We start from the raw sequence: 21349 nt of genomic DNA on the forward strand, positions 1-21349 counted from the left end.
CTCACTGGCCAGGACTGCTGCATGGCCACCCTTCAGTGCACTGGAGGCTGGGAGGGCACATATTCTGATAAAGGGGAAGGAAGGAGCCTCAAATGATGGATGCTGGTCAGGACCCATCTCCTGACACTGGCACATCCTTGCCCCCAGCCGAACAGTGGGCACAGGAAAGCACTGGCTGAGGGGAGAGAGTAGACCCTGCACACCAAAACTCCTGAAAGACATCCTTTAGGAACAGAGTTTGAACGCTAGAATCTGCACCTTCTGTGGGGCCTGTCAGCAGAGGAGGCAGCTCGTCCCATGCTTGGTGTTCACGAAGCTTAGGAAAGCTTCCAGAGCGTCTGGCTTGATCCTCACCACATATCTGCACCTCCATTTTACAGGCCAAGCAGGTGGGGTTCAGAAGTGACTACGTGGGAGAAGAGCCAAGCTGGCCTCCAGGCCAATGTCCTTTCTATTGTGGCAGGTAGGCCCTGGGGTTTTTACCATCACATTTCATGCACATCACCTTGCTCTAAAGCCCAGGTCACCTTTCCTTCCACCACTGAACAGACTGGAACCCTAAGATTCCTAACATCTAGAGCGCCAACTTTCTAAACAAAAGCTAGCAAACTGCTAATTTGACCTTGCCATCTCACAGTAAACCAAAACTCAGTGGTGTGTGTGGGTGGGCAAATGGTGGTTCTATGAGAGCAGACAAGAATGCAGGCATTCATGGGGGAGGAGGGAATCAAGACAGAGCTTGGGAAAAAAATCTACAACCAAATTTACACCCAGAATGGAATTTTCAAATGGCTTCCATGGATCATAAACAAGGTAAAATGCTACAAGAAAACTGCATAGGGAAGAGAGCTGAGTTAGACCACTGATGTGGTAAACACGAAGCAAGTTTATCAGACAGAGCCAGATTACAGGGATTAGATTGAGCAAGGACGGCATTTATCTCTTTTTCTGTCTGTTCTCTGTTGGAGAGTCACTCAGGAATCACCCAAAAGACAAGATAAAATGCTCGTTAACTTCCAAGTAATGGAGTTAAGTTGCGGGGTGGGGGTGGTGGTGGTGGCAGATTTCTTGGGGTCCACAGTGTACAAGGCAATACTAAAGCTGTGAGGAATACAAAGGGAACAATTTGCTCATTCATTTATTCATTCATTCATCAACGTTTATTGAGATGTTTTATACTGCAACAGTGGTTGGGTTCTAGCAATACTACTCAAGGAGTAGTCTCTAATAGGTGAGGAGGGAGGGGACAGAATTGAACTAAGAACATAAAAGACTCTGAAATAAGCAGGGGGGGGGGCAGTGCTGTGGCACAGCAGGTTAGGCCACCATCTGCAGTGCTGGCATCCCATATGAGTGCCAGTTCAAGTCCCAGCTGCTCCACTTCTGATTCAGCTCCCTGCTAATGTGCCTGGGAGGGAAGCAGAGGACGGCCCAAGTCTTTGGGTCTCTGTATCCCTACAGGATACCCGGATGAAGCCTCTGGATCCTGGCTTTGGTCTGGCCCAGTCCTGGCCACTGTGGCTATTTGGGGAGTGAACAAACAGATGGAATATTGATCTCTCTCTCTCTATCTCTTTCTCTCTCTCTCTGTGTAACTCTTTCAAGTGAATATATACATCTTCAAAAAAAAAAAAAAAAAAAAAAAAAAGAAGCAAGCATCTGATAAAGGCTTCAAGCTGGTGCTAACTGCTATGGATATTCAGAGGCAAGATTCTAGCCAGATTTGCAGACCAGAGGCTTGCCATGTAAAGTGGAAGCTTAGCCATGAAAAATGATTAAATTTTGACAATAAAGAGGTAGACTAATATGAATGGTGATGGCAGCAAAAGTTAGCAGCGTAAACCACTCTGTAATGGATACAGAACCCTGTGTGTACAGAAATACCTGCTGACTGGTGCTTCTCAACCTCCAGTCATTCTGCTTTATTCCTCCAGTTAACCAAGTACCTAACTATACGTAGCTACATCACTAACTTTCTTTAGGGGCTGGCATTGTGGCATAACAGGTTACGCTACCACCTGTGATGCTGGCATCCCACATGGGCACTGGTTGGAGGACTAGCTGTTCCATTTCTGATACAGCTCCCTGCTAATGTGCCTGGGAAAGCACTGGAGGATTGCCCAAGTCCTTGTACCCATGCATACATGGGAAACCTGGCTGAAGTTCCTGGCTCCTAGTTTCAGCCTGGCCTAGCCTTGGCCATTGGTCATCTGGGGAGTGAATCAGTGGATAGATCTCTCTGTCTCCCCCACCCCTACCCTGTAACTGTGTGTGCCTTTCAAATAAATAAAAAATAAACCTTAAAAATATACATCTATATACTTATTTTGGAGGGACAGAGAGAGTGTTCTCCTACATACTGGTTTTCTCCCCAAGTACCCTCCATGGCCAGGACTGGGACAGGCTGAAGCTGGAAGCCATAAACTTAATTCAGGTCTCCCACATGGATGGCAGGAGCCCAACTACTTGATCCATCACTACTACTCCCTGAGGTTGGCACCGGCAGGAAGCTGGAGTCAGAAGCCAGAGCTGGGCACTGAAACTAGGAACTGCTATATGAGATATGGTTGCAGATGTCCTGACTGGCTTCTGAACTGTCAAATCAAGTGCCCTTCCCAGTAAATGTCGCTCCCCCTCTTCGTGGAGGAGCAACACAGGACCCTGCGCTGTTCTTTCGTCTGCTCGGCCCTCCCCGGGTTTGCTGCTGGTTCTTCCCGGGTTGGCTACTATCCCTTCCACCTCCGTGGAAGGGCAGTTCCCCCTGGCCACATTCCCCACTTCCGCAGGGGAGCGGCACACCGCCGGCCGGCTCTTCTTGGGGGCTGCACAGGTGTTCCCCTTAGATGTTCCTGGTGCATGCCGTCTCTCTCCTCCTTTATAGTCCTCCTCCGCCAATCCTAACTCGGCTGCCCACACGCCGAGTACGCTGCTCTCCTCCAATCAGGAGCAAGTCCTACAGTTCATTAGCTGAACTGGAGGCAGCTGTGCGGAAGCTGTTTACTTCTCTCCCAGCGCCATATTGTGGGAGAGCAGATGCATAGAATAAGTCTTAATTCCAGTAACTCAGTCTAGTCCGGGCTGCTCCCCACAGATCCCCCTTTCTTTTTATTTTTGGCGTTGATACGCGCCTGTCTTCGGTGTCCCGCGGCACACACTCTGCTCTACTTGCTAGAGTTGCCACAGGCTCTTACAAGTCCTATCAATCAGGCAAACCGAATCCGGGTCCTCTCTTCGCCATGTTGTGAGGAGGTTTTTAGGCGCTGATGCGTGCCTGTGTTCGGTGACCTGCGGCGCATGCTCTGCTCTGCCTGCAGGGGCTTACAAGCCCTAACAATCAGGCAAACCGAATCCAAGCCTTCTCATTGTTGTATTGTGGGGAGGCCTTTCTGATGTTAATTCGTGCCTGTCTTCGGTGACCTGCGGCGCATAAGCTGCTAGCCACTGCAGGTGCTCATCGCCTCACTTAATCGGGCAGACTGAATCCAAGCCTTCTAATTGCCATGTTGAGGGGAGGCCTTTCTATTTCTCTATTTCTCTATCTCCGGGCATTCATATTTCTCCCATTTTACTTATGTCTGCCAACATTCCCATTTCTCTCATTTTACTTCTAAACTTTTGTTTCTCTTATCCCTGCGGCTTCCCGGCGCCTCGCCCTGCCGGCAGGCTCCGCCCCGAGGCTATTTCTCGGCAGCTTTCCGGCTGAGCCGCTTCAGCCCGCGTCTCTCTCATCTGCGCGGCTTCCCGGCTTTGCGCGGCTTGGCTTCGCGCGCTCCGCGGTCTCCACGCCCTTCGCGTCTGCACCACGGCCTCAAGCCAGCCCCGTTCCCTATCTACTTGTGCCCCGCACGCTCTCTCTGCGCACGGCAGCCTCCGCGAGTCACACAGCGTAGCTTACGTGTCCGCCACTAGCATTCAATCTAAGTTCCCCGGGCTAGCCTGGCGAATTCAACCCAGCATACGTCTCTGCCCCACGATTTGGCTTCCCGTCCTTTGCTCCCCGGGCTAATCAGACGGATCCCAATCTGGCTTACGTTTCAGCTTCTGGTTTCAACTTTTCGCCCCCTATTCCCGGGCTAACTTGAGAATCCCAAAGTGGCTTTCGTATCCGCCTCGGCCTGCCCCCCGCGGCTTCAATTTCCCTAACATTTTTCTCTACCCGGTATGTTTCCCCAAGCTTTCCTCCAACAATACTCCTCCCTCATTTCTCCTGGCCTCTCCCCACAGTCCGCATCCGAGTCTGTTTGTTCTAGCTTTCACTTTCGCTTTCGACCTTAAAGATTTCTCCCAGCTTCCCCCCGTAGTCCGTATCTGAGTCTATGCCTAGGCTTTCAATAGCTTCTTCCGGCACCCTTTTCGTCCGGCTTTTCCCTAGGCTGTTTGCTAGTCTCTCTCCGGTATTTTCCTGAGTCTTCCCGTTTCTTCCCTCCTAAGTTTCATATCCGTCCTAGGTTTCCTATCCGTCCTAAGTTTCCTATCCGAGTCACGGCACCATTATGTCGCTCCCCCTCTTCGTGGAGGAACGACACTAAGTCCTGCCTAGGCTTCATATCCGAGTCACGGCACCATTATGTCGCTCCCCGTCTTCGTGGAGGAACGACACAGGACCCTGCGCTGTTCTTTCGTCTGCTCGGCCCTCCCCGGGTTTGCTGCTGGTTCTTCCCGGGTTGGCTACTATCCCTTCCACCTCTGTGGAAGGGCAGTTCCCCCTGGCCACATTCCCCACTTCCGCAGGGGAGCGGCACACCGCCGGCCGGCTTTCTCGGGGGCTGCACAGGTGTTCCCCTTAGATGTTCCCCTTAGATGTTCCTGGTGCATGCCGTCTCTCTCCTCCTTTATAGTCCTCCTCCGCCAATCCTAACTCGGCTGCCCACACGCCGAGTACGCTGCTCTCCTCCAATCAGGAGCAAGTCCTACAGTTTATTAGCTGAACTGGAGGCAGCTGTGCAGAAGCTGTTTACTTCTCTCCCAGCGCCATATTGTGGGAGAGCAGATGCATAGAATAAGTCTTAATTCCAGTAACTCAGTCTACTCCGGGCTGCTCCCCACAAGTAAATATCTATTAAGCCCTACTATGTGCCAACTACTGGACTAGCCATTGTGGCCACAAGCATGAATGAGATAGGACAGCCAATTCCCAGTGCAAAAGTTTCTAATGGTTCTGACTACCATGAACTATAGGTTTTAATGTAATCTTTCTTTTGCCAACTCATCTCCCATTACACCTGTTCCCCTCTGCGCTCTCTCTCTCTCTCTCTACTCCCATTTAGATTCATTTTCAGTCACTGTAATGAAATATCTGTGGGTGAATAATTTATAAAGGAAAGAAGTTAACAGTTTTGGGGGCTGATGCACTAAATAGCATGGGACCAGCTCTTGTGAAGCCCTTGCCCCACCCCTAGTGGCATCATCTCGTGTCAGATGGCATCACAGTGGCAGGAGGGCACATGAGAGAGACAGGGAGAGAGAACTGTTTCTCCCGACAGGAAGCCAACAAGTGTAGGGAGGGAGGGGCTTCCCACAGGTCCCACTATCTCCGTACCACCACACTGAGGACCAAACCTCCAAAAATGAACCCTTGAGAGGGCAAACCACCTGTAAAACATAGCAGCCTACAATGCTCTTCTTGGAACAGGTCAAATTTACTGCTAACTTGAAGCTTTGTTCTTGCTGTTTCCTGTCCTTAGAGTGTCCTTCCTCCAGTCTTTCAAATGGCTCATGTCTTCATTTCATTTAGGCATCAGCTCAGATTTTACCTTAAAGAGGTACATGCGACCTTCTATCTAAAATGCACCCAACTCCAATACTGTTTCTTTACCCTGCTTTATTCTTTGCAATGCTCACTGATTTCTTGGTTGACATATTTGTTAATTTAAAACCGCTTGAACAAGTTTGTTAGAATACAAGTTCCTTGGTACCTTTCTCTGAAGGGAGGAGAGAACTTCCACTTTGACCATGGCCTTTTCTAAAAATGATCAGAGTCAGTGAACTCAGGGGGCTTCCATAGCCTTGGCAGCTCATGACAAGAGCCTAGGGTGATTACTGATGCCATAAACAAGAGTGCCAATTTGTTAAGTCAACAACAGGAGTCACTGTGCACTTACTCCTCATGTAGGATCTCTGTCCTTAGTGTGCTGTACATTGAGATTTAATGCTATAACTAGTACTCAAACAGTATTTTTCACTTTATGTTTCTAAGTGGGTGCAAACTGTTGAAATCTTTACTTAATATATGCTAATCTGATCTTCTGTATATAAAGAGAATTGAAAATGAATCTTGATGTGAATGGAAGGGGAGAGGGAGTGGGAAAGGGGAAGGTTGGGGGTGGGAGGGACGTTAGGGGGGGAAGCCATTGTAATCCATAAGCTGTACTCTGGAAATTTATATTCATTAAATAAAGGTTTAAAAAAAAAAGAATACAAGTTCCTTGAGTGCAGGGATTTTGATGTACCATTGTATCACTGTGCCTGGAACATCAGCTGGCCACAGAAGCTGCCTCTACAGATATCTGTTGATGCAATACATAAGGACTCAAAGGAATGACCTGGCAACAGCCATGTGGTCTAGCTATTATCCCCAGTGTATGACTGAGACACAATGGCTTGGGAATGCCCAGCAGCTTGTCTAAGTGTCACAGCCAGCTGGTCGCTCTGTATTCAAGAATTTCCAAATTTCTAGGATTTCCCAAGTCTATTTGGTTCTATGAAACCACACCTAGATAAAGAGTTAGGAAACTGTGCTTCTTGTCCTAAAATTTTCTGTGCAAGCTTGTGTAAATTAGAAAGCTCGAGTTTTCTAATCCTGGATATCCTAACCATGTAAAAACAGCAAAGAGTTTTTCTAAACAACTGCAGCCTTCTTATCAGCTCCATTATTTAAACTTACAGTGATTCAGGCCAGTGCTGTGCCAGCACTGTGGCCCAGCAGGTTAAAGCCCCAGCCTGCATCCCACATGGGTGCCAGTTCGAGTCCCGGCTGCTCCTCTTCCAACCCAGCTCTCTGCCAAGGCCTGGGAAAGCAGTAGAAGAAGTCCTTGAGCCCCTGCACCTGCGTGGGAGACCCGGAAAAAGCTCCTGGCTCCTGACTTCGGACTGGCGCAGCTCCAGCTGTCGCAGCCATCTGGGGAGTGAACCATTGGACGGAAGACCTCTCACCCTCTCTCTCCTCTCCTCTCTCTGTGTAACTGACTCTCAAGTGAAAAATAAATAAATCTTTAAAAAATAAACTTACAATAATTCATGTTTTTAAGTTAATAATTATTATAATAATTGCTTTCTGCATTGGGACAAAGAATGCATGAGACAGTGGTAAGGGTGTAGAACCCAACACTGTCACATTTACCCAGCAAGTCCACGTGAATCTCTCCTTTTTGTGATGGAGTACCAGGCAACTCTAACATTTACTAGGCAGCTGCTGCCCAGCCCTTGTTTGTTCTCTTGTTGTGGGCAACACATTTGGCTCTGTAAGCTCCAAATCTTTGTTTTGAACGTTAAGGGATCCTATGTAAGACGAAACTGAAATTCCTTGTTGCTCTGCAACTGTTATGGTGAAAATTTCCAACACAGAAGTTGGCTATGATGGTTTTGAGCTTTGATTGCTGCATGTAAATCTTATACTAGAAATATTATTTAACTACAGTAACACTAAATGTAGATTCCATGTGATTTTTCCTGAAAAATAAGTGAGATGAACTTGTAAACAAACAAATTTAATGGAACAACAGGACTACAAGCTTGAATGTGGCTCATTGACTCAAACTTCTCTCCATGGGCAACGATTCAAGTTCATTTCATGCACATCTCACGGACCTAGATTTCAAAGGCTGTTGTAGGCAGCCTGGGCCCCAACTGGGGATTTGTTATAGGAATGGAGCCACCTCAGAGAGCTTCTACTACTGCAATTTCCATTGGAATCATAGGAATGAGGCAGCCTCCAAGAGCCCAGAACTGTGGGACCACTAGTATGCAACTACAGCCTAGTAAAGCTGCAGGCATGAAAGACTCCAACTCATATGAGTTGTTGGGCTGAGGGTGGACTGAGCCCAGCAAACCACAGGGGCAGTGTGGCCTGAGGCTTTGGAAGCCCAAGTTCTGTCCCAGTGCCCAGGATTTGGGAGATAGTCAAAAGGGTAACTGGAATGGGAATGTAAACACTCTGCGTGTTCTGCTGGTCCCACCATTGTTATTTAGAACTAAATGGCTAGTTCAATTTCCTAAGTTCCCAGTTGAAGGGAAATTAGCCTCAGAATGAGTCATGCCTTGATTCTGATTTAGATGAGACCCTGGACTTTTGAGTTGGTACTGAAATGAATTTAGACTTTGGATCATTGGGATGTAATGAAGATATTTTACATGTGGAAAGTATATGGATTTTCAGGGCCAGGCTCAGAACACTATGATTTGAATGAGTACCCCAAAAAGCATGTGGTGACTTAATCTTTGGTGCTACGGTGTTGGGAGATGGGGTCCTATGGACTTTAGGCCATGACAGTTGTGAAAGGATTAACAATTATGAAAGGCCTAGAGGGTGCACGTGTTCTGTCTCTGGCTCTCTCACTCTTGCCCTTCTGTGTTCTGCCACTGGGTGATACAGTAAGATGTCTCTTATCAGATGTGGGCACCTCAACATTGGCCTTCCCAGCCTCCATAAATGTTAGAAATAAATTTCTGTTCTTTGTAAATTACCTACTCTCTGGCATCCCATTATAGTAGTGTTACCGGAGAAATGCAGGGTTCTTGTCTTCGTGCAAGAAAGAATTCAGGCATGAGAGAGAGTAGTGGGAGGTAAAATAGCAAGGTTTATTAGGGTAGGGACATCCGTAAGGACGGATGGGCACCTCTCCAGACAGGACCTGAGAGTGCCCAGTCGCTTGGACTGGAGGCGGGGGGGGGGGGGGGGGAGTGAGGTTACATGGTTGAGTAGAGAGAGTACACCTGGGCAGGCCAGGCGGGCGGCTCAGCAGAGAGGCAGAGGGCTGAGCGCGCAATCTGGTTGAGGCTGGGTTTTTTTAAGGAGATGGGTCTCTGTCCTCACACATCTCCTCCTGAAACAAGGATTTTATGGCTGTAAATATTAAGAAGCTCCTATCTGATTTTCCCTTGAGGGTATCAGACAGGAGGAAGCCTAGCTGGCGCCATCCTGGGTTCAGAGGAAGGGCGAGCAGGACCCCCTAGAGAATGGGGATCCGGAGCAGGGTGTTTAAAATGCAGATACTGGGCTGCATCTGGGAGATTGTGGAAGATTGCCAGGCAGAAGGGGCGGGGACCTCCACCTGGCAGGTTATCAGGTAGAAGGGGGCAGGGCAGGATGCGAATGCCGGGCTGCCCCTGAAACATTATCAGGATGATTTTGAGATGCAGCATATGCTGGACATAGACGTCTTCTCTTTAGGCCTGTCATACACACATAAGCTCATATCTAACTTCCTACCTAACAGTAGCACAAGATGATCTAGCACACTTGGTCACTTCCTAACCAAACTCTGATTTGGGTATGTATCTTTGAGAAATCTCTTCACTGCAGTATTATTTAGCAAATCCAAGAGGTAGAGATGGGCAAAGTTGGAACCAGATGTATAAGCTCATGAAAGTTAAATGTTAAATTGTGGGGCCAGCATTGTGGCATAGCAGGTAAAGTGGCTGCTTGCAGTTCTGTCACCCTATAAATACGCCGGTTTGAGTCTTGGCTGCTCCACTTCCGATCCAGCTCTCTGCTATGGCCTGGGAAAGCAGTAGAAGATGGCTCAGCTCCTTGCCCCTGCACCTGTGTGAGAGACCCGGAAGAAGCCCCTGGCTCCTGCCGTTGTGGCCATCTGGGAGTGAACCAGTGGATGGAAGACTTCTCTCTTTTTCTCTCTGCCTCTCTGTAATTCTGCCTTTCAAATAAATAAATAAATCTTTAAAAAATGTTAAATTGTTAGGAATTTGGGAAGGAATAGGAATTTCTATATCCTGCCACTAAATAGTTATTTAAATAAAATAAAATTCTATGAACCTATAAGAGTACTTCAAAAAGTTCATGGAAAATGGAATTAGAAGTATGAGCATATTTTTGTGCAATAAAATTTTGAAATCTATGCGGAGTTCTTTCTTAATATATATTTTCCATGCATTATGAAAAAAATTTACATTAAACTTTTTTTTGGCACTAAAATAAACTCACACTTTTACTTCCATTTCTTCATGAAATTTCTGAAGTATCCTTGTACAATTAAACAGTGTATTAAAAACAAAAGTAATAAGTTCTTAAAGCTATTTCCTATTATCTCACTAGCTTTTACTATTATCTTGGCCCATGAGGTCGCTGCATCTCTGTGGTGGAAACACAATGCAATTGCGCACTGCTGTCCCCCATTGCTTCCAGGCTCTGTGTTCAGAGACCTTCCTACGGTCGTCTGAAACAGTCTAAGGCAGCAATAATTACACCATGGAAATCAGCAAACTCCTACAAACCAGGACTTTTTTGCTAAGCCTGGCAGCTAACTGTTAAACATTTACCGGTTCACCAGAGACTAGTATTAACTCTTGTTTTCAAATGAGGAGAACAGGGTTCAGATAACTAAAGTCATTTGTCAAGAATCGTACAACCAGAGGAAACTGGATTCAGACCCAGGTCTGTCTCAGATTTTACTTGATGAAAAGTCAATTTAGACTATAAAATTCTTTATACCTTGCCGCCAACACTGTGTGAGCGTGCATACACACACACACGTGCGTGTACACACACACACGGATTTAACGCTATTGGCTGCCAGCAGCTGGGGAGTGTGTGAAATCAAGGAAACAGGGAGTCTTTAGAAACACACGCTTACTGATGGGGCTCCACTAGCTCCACGTGTCTCTGTCCTGGACTGCAGGTGCTGCTGCTTACAGTGTGTGCATGAAAAATAAATGAGCTCAGCTTCCTGGTTGGTACTGTGAAGTCACATCAACTAATCATTAAACAGGACAGCTAAGATATTTTAGCTACTCTTTAACTTTGAAAGACGTGTTATTAAGTAATGCTATTTGCAGACTACAGGCCTTGATCCTGTCTCTATCTGTGTCACAATTTTGTGTTTGTTTATATGGAAATTACTTCCTAGGTGTGACTTGAAATTTAGTCACATTGTCTTTCTGTTGCCAAATACCTAATTTTTTTTTTCTCATTCAGCTACTCAATTAATCATCAATAAACATTTATAAAGATGAACACAACATGAGATCAGAGAGTTGGGCAAAACCATTTTGAATGTGACTTAGTTCAAATATTTTGTAGTCAAATACTCACTGAAATTTGAAGAAAAGGTGAATGTTATATCATTTTATCAGCTCTTAACCTTGCAGCTCACCAATGGTCAATGGCAAAGGTAACTGAAATGGGGCATATAGATATGAAACTACTGGATATTCCAAGCCAAGATTTTAAAATTTTTTTCTTAAATTTTTATTTATTGGAAAGTCAAGAGTTACAGTGAGAAGGAGAGACAGAGAGAGATCTTCCATCTGCTGGTTCACTCCCCAGATAGCAGTAATTATCTCACTAGCTTTTACTTTTGGCCAGCGCTGGGCCAGGCCAAAGCCAAGGGCCAGGAGCTTCATCTGGGTCTCCCATGGCAAGGGCCCAAACACTTGAGCCATTTTCTGCTGCTTTTCTCAGGCCATTAGCAGGGAGCTGGATCAGAAGTGGAATAGCCAGGACACAAACTGCCCCTCTTCTCCCCCACCCCCAATATAGGATGCCAGAGTCACAGGCAGTAGCTTTACCAGCTATGCCACAACACCGGCCCATTTTATTATTAATGCATTTTAATAGGAAAAACATCAAATGTCCACAGAAGTAGATAACACAGCATAACAAATCTATGTAACTAATACCAAGCTTCAGTCTTCATCGCATTCACAACAGTCATGGTTCATGGTCATGTTTCTTGCACATCTACATCAAAACCTGCCTGCCTCCTAATCCCCTGGTATTTTGTTTATTCAATTTACTATTTTATATATATATATCCTAAATGGACACTTTGTTCATCTGTATTCTGGACACTGGATTCTACTAGAGCAAGAAGACATTTTGGGGGCACACACCCACTTTTATGGTACTTACCCATTCACGTTGTAAATCATTCAATCTTCCAACAACCCTACAAGGTAGAATGCTAACATTTCACAGATGAAGGAGCTGAAACAGAGATTACAACAGAGCTCGGATTCAAATCCAGGCAGTCTGGTCCACAGGCTATGCCTCTACCCACTACACCACAGCGTCCACATAGGAATTCATTCACACATTTGTACACCTCTTATCTAGAGCTCCTGCATTAGAATTGTGCCTACCCTGGATTACCCTAGATCAATTTGGAACACTTTCCTCACAACACTTTCCAATTCTAAATGCAATTAACAACTTAAAGGCATACGGCAGCATGCTTGCAATTTTGAAATGCTAAGTTCCTTTCCTCCTTTCTTCTTCTTTTAACTATGACTAATCAAGGTTACATAAATCTTAGAACTGAATTTCTCCTAGGGCACATCATTTAAATAACATTTTAAAAGTGTTCTAAACATGATTATCATGTTTCAAAGAGTGTTTACACTTATCTAATTGCCTCCTAAGTAAAGTGTCTAATACCATATAAAATAGATTGGACAGACACTATTAACCAGGTTTGACAGAACAATCTAAATTACAAAAAGGTCCTATTTCCTCAGCTGCTCTGTGACATAAATGGCAATAAAACCCAAACCATCTGACTCCTGAACTTGGGTTCTTTTTTCCTGATAAACAGGATTTTCTTTTCTTCTAGCTGGAAAGGAAGAGAACAGAATGGGCTGAAAGGATAAAGGCTCTGGCGGCATGCTGGGTTGGCCAATAGTTGAGAAAGCCTACGTCATGCTGACTAGGTGGCCTCAGGTGTCCTGGCCATAGCTGTAGCTGTTCATCTCTAGCAGAGGAACGCCTATCATGTTTGGCCAGGGGTACAGGCAGGGGCATACTGCAGGGAGGACTGCCTACATGTGCACAAATATGAGCATGCTCCCACTGCCATCAATACATCTGGAAGATTCTTTGCAGGCAGGAATGCTTCGTATTTGCTTGCATGGGTACATTTATATGGCTGTCCCCTGGACTTCCTGTCTTCAGCTCTTCCAATTCTGAATTTTCCAAGTCCCTAAACACCATGACCTAAGTGACCATATTTATCCATACTCCAGACTTTCTCTTGAGAAAAGATGAATCGATTGCACACTGGGAGGATTTTCTTGACAACTGTCCTGGCTGCAGTACGACATTGGCATATTTTCAGCTAACACACATAATTCAACTCATCTGGAGACCTAAATGTTCTTCCTCCTGTTGGATGGCTGTGAGGAACTTGCACATCCTCCCACTCCATAAGGCTGTAGGCGTCATTTGAATAAGTAGAGTTGGTGCAACATGGGCCATGGGAGCCTATGCCCCCTGTTAAGGAGGAAACCTACAAGTGCCCTCTGGATCTGTCTCCAAATGCATGATTTTCATTGTTTGAAGAATTGCTGCAACTGTGTGATTCATGACTCACCAGATAAACAACCTGGTTCACAATGGTCCACTATGCTTTCCTTTGGTTGAGTAATCAATTACTTTTATGGCCAACCAGCTTACCAGGTCAGCTGGTGAGCAGACCTCTGTTGCAGAGTGTATGGTCTTGTTTCACACACCTACAGGTATGTGGTGTGATCTCTCCTTCTCATGGTATGCCAGAGTCCACACAGCATCTCCATCTGGCACAGACACTGTTAAAACCACTGTATATGCTCACTCATTTGAACAAACGTTCAGGGTATTTTTGCAACAGAGCCTGGCTCTGCTAGTCTCTCCTGGCTCTAGGACCCATTCAAACCTAGCAGCCTTTCACATCTGATATGTGGCTGGAGCCTATTCTCAACTGTGGTGTATGTTGCTCTCACAGCAGATTTAGCAGTAGATTGTACAATGTGTCCTTTATATTAGAAGATGCACACTAGCATACCCCAGACAAATGGATCCCTTAAAATTTCATTTATATGGTAGGTGCCTAACAGCGTTTAATATATGATCCTTTGGTAGCCATACTTCATAGTACCCTAAAGATTTTCTATTTGCTACCACTAATCCAATGAAGATGATATCATAAAAATAACAGAACAGCATAACCTGACGCAGTCTTCCTGTGGCTGATGGAAGGAAGGAGAATTTGCATGCTTCTGTGGACTCTTCCTGATATTTACAGTGTTCCTTGAGGCTGACACTTGGCTAACCTCAGCCTGCCATATTCTTTTACTTTTATGAGACTTCTGAAGACCAGTAACCAAAATCATCTAATTCTGCATTCCTTAAAATTAACACTGACCACATTGTTCTAATGCTACCACTAGCACATGGGCCAGTTTCATCTCCGACATCATCATTCTAATAAAACCACCTGTGAAGGTCTCAGGAATTGTGACGTTACTGCACGCCAGGAGTTAACACCATTCGACTTACCAATGCTCATAGTAATGTGGTCCTTATTACTGTATGAATGGTCCAATACCAGCATCCATCTGGAAAGTCTGTAGGGTTGCTTGTGTTGCCAAACATCTTAGCCTGAATCTCCCAAAGTATCAGGGTTGAGAGAAGTACTATTATGATTTATTTGCCCATTTATTAGTGTTTTTCTCCAAACATATGGAACTTTTTAATTATCTTGTTAGTAATTTTCGGTTTAATTTCTCCATAATTATAGACCCACAAGAGCTGCCAAATTGGCTGCTATGGCTCTCCTGAATATACTTTATCAGTTATCAGTGATAAACGTCAGAATTTTTGAAATGAAGTTTATGGTGCAGTGTATGGCCAGTCTTCCTAAGTGATACATGCATGGCTGAAGAGAATGTGAAATTTGCAATTGTGTTCCACATGGTCCCACTGGATTGCTAACCACATATTCAGCTTTACATATTTCTTGAATTTCTACCTATACAAAACATGTTAAAACTTTCTCATCCTAACTGTAGATTTAAATATTTTTCCTAGTAGATGTGTCAATTTTGCTTCATTTGTTTTGAAATCTGTTGTTGATATAGACAAAAAAAAAAAACCCATATTTAGCACATTCTGCTAGTGACTAACTTTTTTGCACGTTTTAAAAGATAGATTTATTTATTTATTTATTTATTTATTTGAAAAGCTTAGTTACAGAGAGAGAGGGAGAGACAGAGGGAGGGAGGAAGAGAGACAAAGAAAGAAAGAGAGAGAGAGAGAGAGAGAGAGAGAATCCTATTCTCTGGTTCACTCCCCAAAGGGCCACAGTAGCCAGGGCTGGGCCAGGCCAAAGCTAGGAGCCAGGAGCTTTCTCTGGGTCTCCCACGTGGGTACAGGGATACAAGTACTTGGGCCATCCTCACTGCTTTCCACGGTGCATTAGCCAGATCAGAAGTGGAGCAGCCGGGTCCCAAAGCAGTGCCCACATGGGATGCCAGCATTGCAGAGCAAGGCTTAACCTGTCACGCCACAACACCGAGACCTCCTCCCACCCTGGCCTTGTTTTCAGTGTTCGATAATACAACACACGAAATCCTGGTGCATCTGTTTTTGCTCTTTCTCACTCATGCTGTCTTGTCTCCTTAGGGCCTGGTTTATATCTAATTCTATGTTGTGTAACTGAAAAACAATTTCTGAAATAATTTGAAGCATCCAAGGATTTTCATTTGCTTCTGCTAACCACCTGGGAATATCTACAAATTTTAAGAATTTTCTGTGTCCTTGGCCACCCACAACATAAACCCTGATTAAACAGATCAAGGACTAGTTCATTTTCAGTTTCATGTTGTTCCTGGGATCTCTTGAGCTTCAGATCAAAGAGGGGAGAGTACTTACCTTGGTGGTACCTGAACTCTGGCTTTTGTTCCTGTGGCTCAGGAGCCATGAATATGCAGCTTTGAATTTTAGTTTCCTCTTTAGCTTGCAAATACTCCCAACACAAAAGCAGGTGCAAGTGCTGAGCTTATCATTCTAAGTGTGCCCCTTTCCTCAGCGTTCAGCTGGAAATTCCTATCTTTGCTTTAACGATTATTTTTATATTTGGTTCAGATTTTCTGGTTGTTATGGTTTTGATGTATTTAAGTGTGTCTGGTTTGGAAATATAAAGTGGTGGTAGTTTTTTTTTTTTTTAACTTTTATTTAATGAATATAGATTTCCAAAGTACAGCTTATGGACTACATTGGCTTCCCCCCTCCTCCACGATGACTTCCCTCTCACCCACAACCCTCCCCTCTCCCGCTCCCTCTCCCCTTCCATTCACATCCAGATTCATTTTCAATTTTCTATATATACAGAAGATCAGTTTAGTATACATTAAGTAAAGATTTCAACAGTTTGCACCCACTTAGAAACACAAAGCGAAAAATACTGTTTGAGTACTCGTTATAGCATTAAATCTCAATGTACAGCACATTAAGGACAGAGATCCTACATGAGGAGTAAGTGCACAGTGACTCCTGTTGTTGACTTAACAAATTGACACTCCTGTTTATGGTATCAGTAATCTCCCTATGCTCCAGTCATGAGTTTCCAAGGCTATGGAAGCCTTTTGAGTTCTCCGACTCTTATCTTATTTAGACAAGGTCATAGTCAAAGTGGAAGTTCTCTCTTCCCTTCAGAGAAAGGTACCTCCTTCTTTGAAGACCTGTTCTTTCCACTGGGATCTCACTCACAGAGGTCTTTCATTTAGGTTTTATTTTATTTTATTTATTTTATTTTTTTTTTTGCCAGAGTGCCTTGGCTTTCCATGCCTGAAATACTCTCATGGGCTTTTCAGCCAGATCCGAATGCCTTTAGGGCTGATTCTGAGGCCAGAGTGCTGTTTAGGACATCTGCCATTCTATGAGTCTGCTGTGTATCTCGCTTCCCATGTTGGATCGCTCTCTCCTTTATTCTATTGGTTAGTATTAGCAGGCACTAGACTTGTTTATGTGATCCCTTTGACTCTTAGTCCTTTCATTATGATCAATTGTGAACTGAAATTGATCACTTGGACTAGTGAGATGGCATTGGTACATGCCACCTTGATGGGAATGAATAGGAATCCCCTGGTATGTTTCTAACTCTACCATTTGGGGCAAGTCAGCTTGAGCATGTCCCAAATTGTACATCTCTTCCCTCTCTTATTCCCACTCTTATATTTAACAGGGATCACATTTCAGTTAAATTTCAATACTTAAGAATAACTGTGTATTAATTACAGAATTAAACCAGTAGTATTAAGTAGAACAGACAAAAAAATACTAAGAGGGATAATGTATTAAGTTGTTCATTAACAGTCAGGGCTATGCTGATCAAGTCACTGTTTCTCATAGTGTCCAATTCACTTCAACAGGTTTCCTTTTTGGTGTTCAGTCAGTTGTCACCAATCAGGGAGAACATATGGTATTTGTCCCTTTGGGACTGGCTTATTTCACTCAGCATGATGTGTTCCAGATTCCTCCATTTTGTTGCAAATCACTGGATTTCATTGTTTTTTACTGCAGTATAGTATTCTAAAGAGTACATATCCCATAATTTCTTTATCCAGTCTACCGTTGATGGGCATTTAGGTCGGTTCCAGGTCTTGGCTATTGTGAATTGTGCTGCAATAAACATTAGGGTGCAGACCGCTTGTTTGTTTGCCAATTTAATTTCCTTTGGGTAAATCCCAAGGAGTGGGATGGCTGGGTTGAATGGTAGGGTTATCTTCAGGTTTCTGAGGAATCTCCAGACTGACTTCCATAGTGGCTTGACCAGTTTGCATTCCCACCAACAGTGGGTTAGTGTCCCTTTTTCCTCACATCCTCGCCAGCATCTGTTGTTGGTAGATTTCTGAATGCGAGCCATTCTAACCGGGGTGAGGTGAAACCTCATTGTGGTTTTGATTTGCATTTCCCTGATTGCTAGTGATCTTGAACATTTTTTCATGTGCCTGTTGGCCATTTGGATTTCCTCTTTTGAAAAATGTCTATTGAGGTCCTTGGCCCATCTCTTAAGTGGGTTGTTTGTTTTGTTTTTGTGGAGTTTCTTGATCTCTTTGTAGATTCTGGTTATTAACCCTTTATCTGTTGCATAGTTTGCAAATATTTTTTCCTATTCTGTCAGTTGTCTCTTCACTCTCCTGTTTCTTTTGCAGTACAGAAACTTCTCAATTTGAGGCAATCCCAATAGTTGATTTTGGCTTTGACTGCCTGTGCCTTCCGGGTCTTTTCCAGAAACTCTTTGCCTCTGCCAATATCTTGAAGGGTTTCTCCAATGTTCTCTAATAACTTAATGGTGTCAGGTTGTAGATTTAGGTCTTTAATCCATGTTGAGTGGATTTTTGTGTAAGATGTAAGGTAGGGGTCTTGCTTCATGCTTCTGCACGTGGAAATCCAGTTTTCCCAGCACCATTTATTGAATAGACTGTCCTTGCTCCAGGAATTGGTTTTAGATCCTTGATCAAATATAAGTTGCCTGTAGACGTTTGGGTTGATTTCTGGTGTTTCAATTCTGTTCCATTGGTCTATCCATCTGTTTCTGTACCAGTAAGTGGTGGCAGTCTTTAAGAGAAGGTTATCTGATCACTAGAGGCATCACCCTTGGTAGGAATTGATGTAGTTTCTATGGGACCCTGGTTAGGTCTCCTACCAGGACTATTAGAAAAGGGCTGGGGCCAGCACTGTGGTGTAGTGGGTAAAACCACCACCTGCAACACCAGCATCCCATATGCATACCAGTTTGTGTCCCAGTTGCTCCACTTCCAATCCAGCTCTTTGCCAATGGGAAAACAGCAGAGGATGGTCCCTGTGCCCTCATGGGAGACCTGGAAGAAGCTCCTGGTTCCTGGTTTTGATCCAGCCTACTCCATTTGGGAAGGGAACCAGTGGATGGAAGATCTCTCTCTGCCATGTAAATAAAACAAATCTTGAGAGAGAGAGAAAGAGAGAGAGAGAGAGGGGGAAACAGAACTGCCTCTTTTGCCACATAATCTCTCCTTCCACTTGTTCTTTCAGTACTGATGCTGTCCACTAGGTTCTCATCACAGCTAAGCTGAGGTTGATGCTATGCCCTTGATCCTGTAAGATTTTAACATACTCAGTCTTGGGCATTTTGTTACCATAACAGAGACTGACTAAACCAATTGTCTTCTGTGGGGAGACTGGTCTAAAATACTGAGTCCTCCATAACTCCAACACCAGAAGAAAATCTACCCTCATTTCCTCCAAAGCCCATGATGGCTAAAAGTATTTGATAGGCTAAAGACTTGCTGTCTATACTAATAAGGTGTAATAACTATACATCAGTATTCAAGGCAACAAAGGTGGTGAAAGGGTCAACAGTGCAGAAGAAAGGAGATTCTGAATTTCAGACTCCCTTTGCCACTGCCATCTTCATCATCACAATAAAACAGTAAATGATGTAACACAGAATAAAGCATTATGGTTTAAAAATACTTCCTAGAGGCCAGCGCTGTGGTGTAGTGGGTTAAGCTGCCACCTGCAATGCCTGCATCCCTTATGGCACAGGTTCAAGTCCTGGCTGCTCCACTTCTGATCCAGCTCTGGCCTAATGCACTTGGAAAAGCAGCCAAAAATGGGCCCTAGTGCTTGGCCCTGTACCCATGTGGGAGACCTGGGGGAAGCTCCTGGCTCCTGGCTTTGGACTGGTCCAGCTCCAGCCTTTGTAGCCATTTGGGGAGTGAACTAGCAGATAGAAGATCTCTCTCCATCTCTCCCTCTCTCTGTAACTCTGCCCTTCAGAGAAATAAATACATGTTTAAAAAAATGCTTTCTAAAGTGGCAATGTTGAAGATCTATAATCAATCCTCTTTTTTTTTTTTTTTTTTTTGCTGTGAACAGTTTTTAGCTCTCTTTCAGATGGCTACTTCTACGTTCTTTTATATAGCAACATGTCACGCTGTTCACATATCATCTGACTTAACAGGCTAAACAACATGCATGATAGCATCATTTAAATTTTTTGACAAGGAAACTGGATTTAAAGAAATAGACTGCTCTAACCCAGCTTCTGTGATTCAAATCTAATGTTTTTCCTATTCTGTCATTTGACTTGACCACTTTGGGCAAATCATTTCAAGGTCAATCCTCTTCCGACAGCCCAATTTTCTTTCTTTCTTTTTTTAAAAGATTTATTTTTATTTATTTGAAAAACAGAGTTACAGAGGGAGGTAGAGACAAAGAGACAGAGGTCTTCCATCAGCTGGTTCATTCCCCAGATGGCCGCAATGGTCGGAGCTGAGCCTTCCAAAGCCAGGAGTCAGGAGCTTCTTCCAGGTCTCTAACATGGGTACAGGGATCCAAGGATTTGGGCCAACCTCTGCTGATTGCCCAGGCACATTAGCAAAGAGCTGGATTGGAAGTGGAGCAGCCCAAACGGGACGCCGTCGCCACAGGCCAGGGCTTTAACCCGCTGCACCACCACACCGGCCCCCAAGCCCAATTTTCTTAAGATAAAATGGGATGAGACAAAGCAACCTCCACAACTCTCCCTTCTGCTCAGACATCATTTGGAAAAGAGGAGACCTCTTTAGCTGCTGGACTTTTGGAAGAAGCCATGGGGAGGAAGAAGGGCTAGAAGTTCCCTTTCAGTGGGTAGGTTTCCAAGACCACCCCGTGTCATTTGGAGTGACAAGTGATGGTGTAGTCATTTGCATGTGTCCCCCATGCTCATTTGTGGAATCTTTCAAGATGCAGATTGGTGGCTGCACATTCAAATAACTCAGAGGATCTGGAGAAGACTCGGAGTACCTAACGAATGTCACGCCTCAGAAGGGAAAGCTGTCTCAAGGTAAGAAACAAATGGAACTCCAGAGAGGGACCCTACCTTCCATCCTTAGAGAAAAATCACACATGTTCTCCCTTGAGGATGTGGTAGAAGGGAGGGTGTATAATCAGGAATTCTGGATTTAGTGAAAAGCCCTTTGCTATTAAATAGCTATGTGACTTTGGGCAAGTGGATTTTAACTTCTCCTTTCTAAAGTGAGATTGCAAATTCCTTGTGAACTCTTAAATAGCTATTCAAATGTAAATCATCATCTTTTAATACTATCAATCAAGGTACTGGAAGGACTGCTGAAAGGAGGGAGGTGGGGTGGGGGGAGGGGAGGGGATCTAGGTTTGCTCATCTTCTCTAAGGGGGAAGGATTAGAAAGCTAGAAGGGAAGAAATTAGCACCTTAGGGCCTGTCTGTTCGCTTCCTGTCATATACTTAGAAACCTGGTCACTGGAACACAGTAGCATACAGGAAAGAATCCAGCTATAAACCACAAGCATCTGATCTTACACCTAGCTGTACCACCTGTTGTGTGGGTGGCAAAACTGCCCAACTTTGCCAAGACGGCT

General features: G+C 44.5%; 2 long non-coding RNA genes across 40 annotated transcripts in view; one reads left to right on the forward strand and one right to left on the reverse strand.

Moving 5' to 3' along the window:
* The window catches only part of LOC103348141 (sterile alpha motif domain-containing protein 1), a 115549-nt gene that overhangs the window by 28993 nt on the left and 65207 nt on the right, over positions 1-21349 (reverse strand). For 11 of the 39 annotated variants that reach the window (XR_011389605.1, XR_011389598.1, XR_011389599.1 and 8 more), the window contains 2 exons: positions 14486-18889; positions 12086-12160 (listed from right to left, as the gene is read on the reverse strand). The exons of 14 other annotated variants lie outside the window; for them this stretch is intronic. This is a non-coding gene — a long non-coding RNA (sterile alpha motif domain-containing protein 1). Of the gene's footprint in view, positions 1-6883; positions 7008-7176; positions 9042-12085; positions 12161-14485; positions 18890-21349 lie in introns of those variants that run through there. 14 more of the 39 variants (XR_011389575.1, XR_011389569.1, XR_011389587.1 and 11 more) reach the window with 5 other exon arrangements.
* On the forward strand, positions 354-7235 carry LOC127490628 (uncharacterized). The gene is made up of 2 exons (XR_007918872.2): positions 354-463; positions 6886-7235. It is a non-coding gene; the product is annotated as an uncharacterized lncRNA (long non-coding RNA).

Source organism: Oryctolagus cuniculus, chromosome 6, assembly GCF_964237555.1.
Source record: "Oryctolagus cuniculus chromosome 6, mOryCun1.1, whole genome shotgun sequence".
Classification (NCBI taxonomy): domain Eukaryota; kingdom Metazoa; phylum Chordata; class Mammalia; order Lagomorpha; family Leporidae; genus Oryctolagus; species Oryctolagus cuniculus.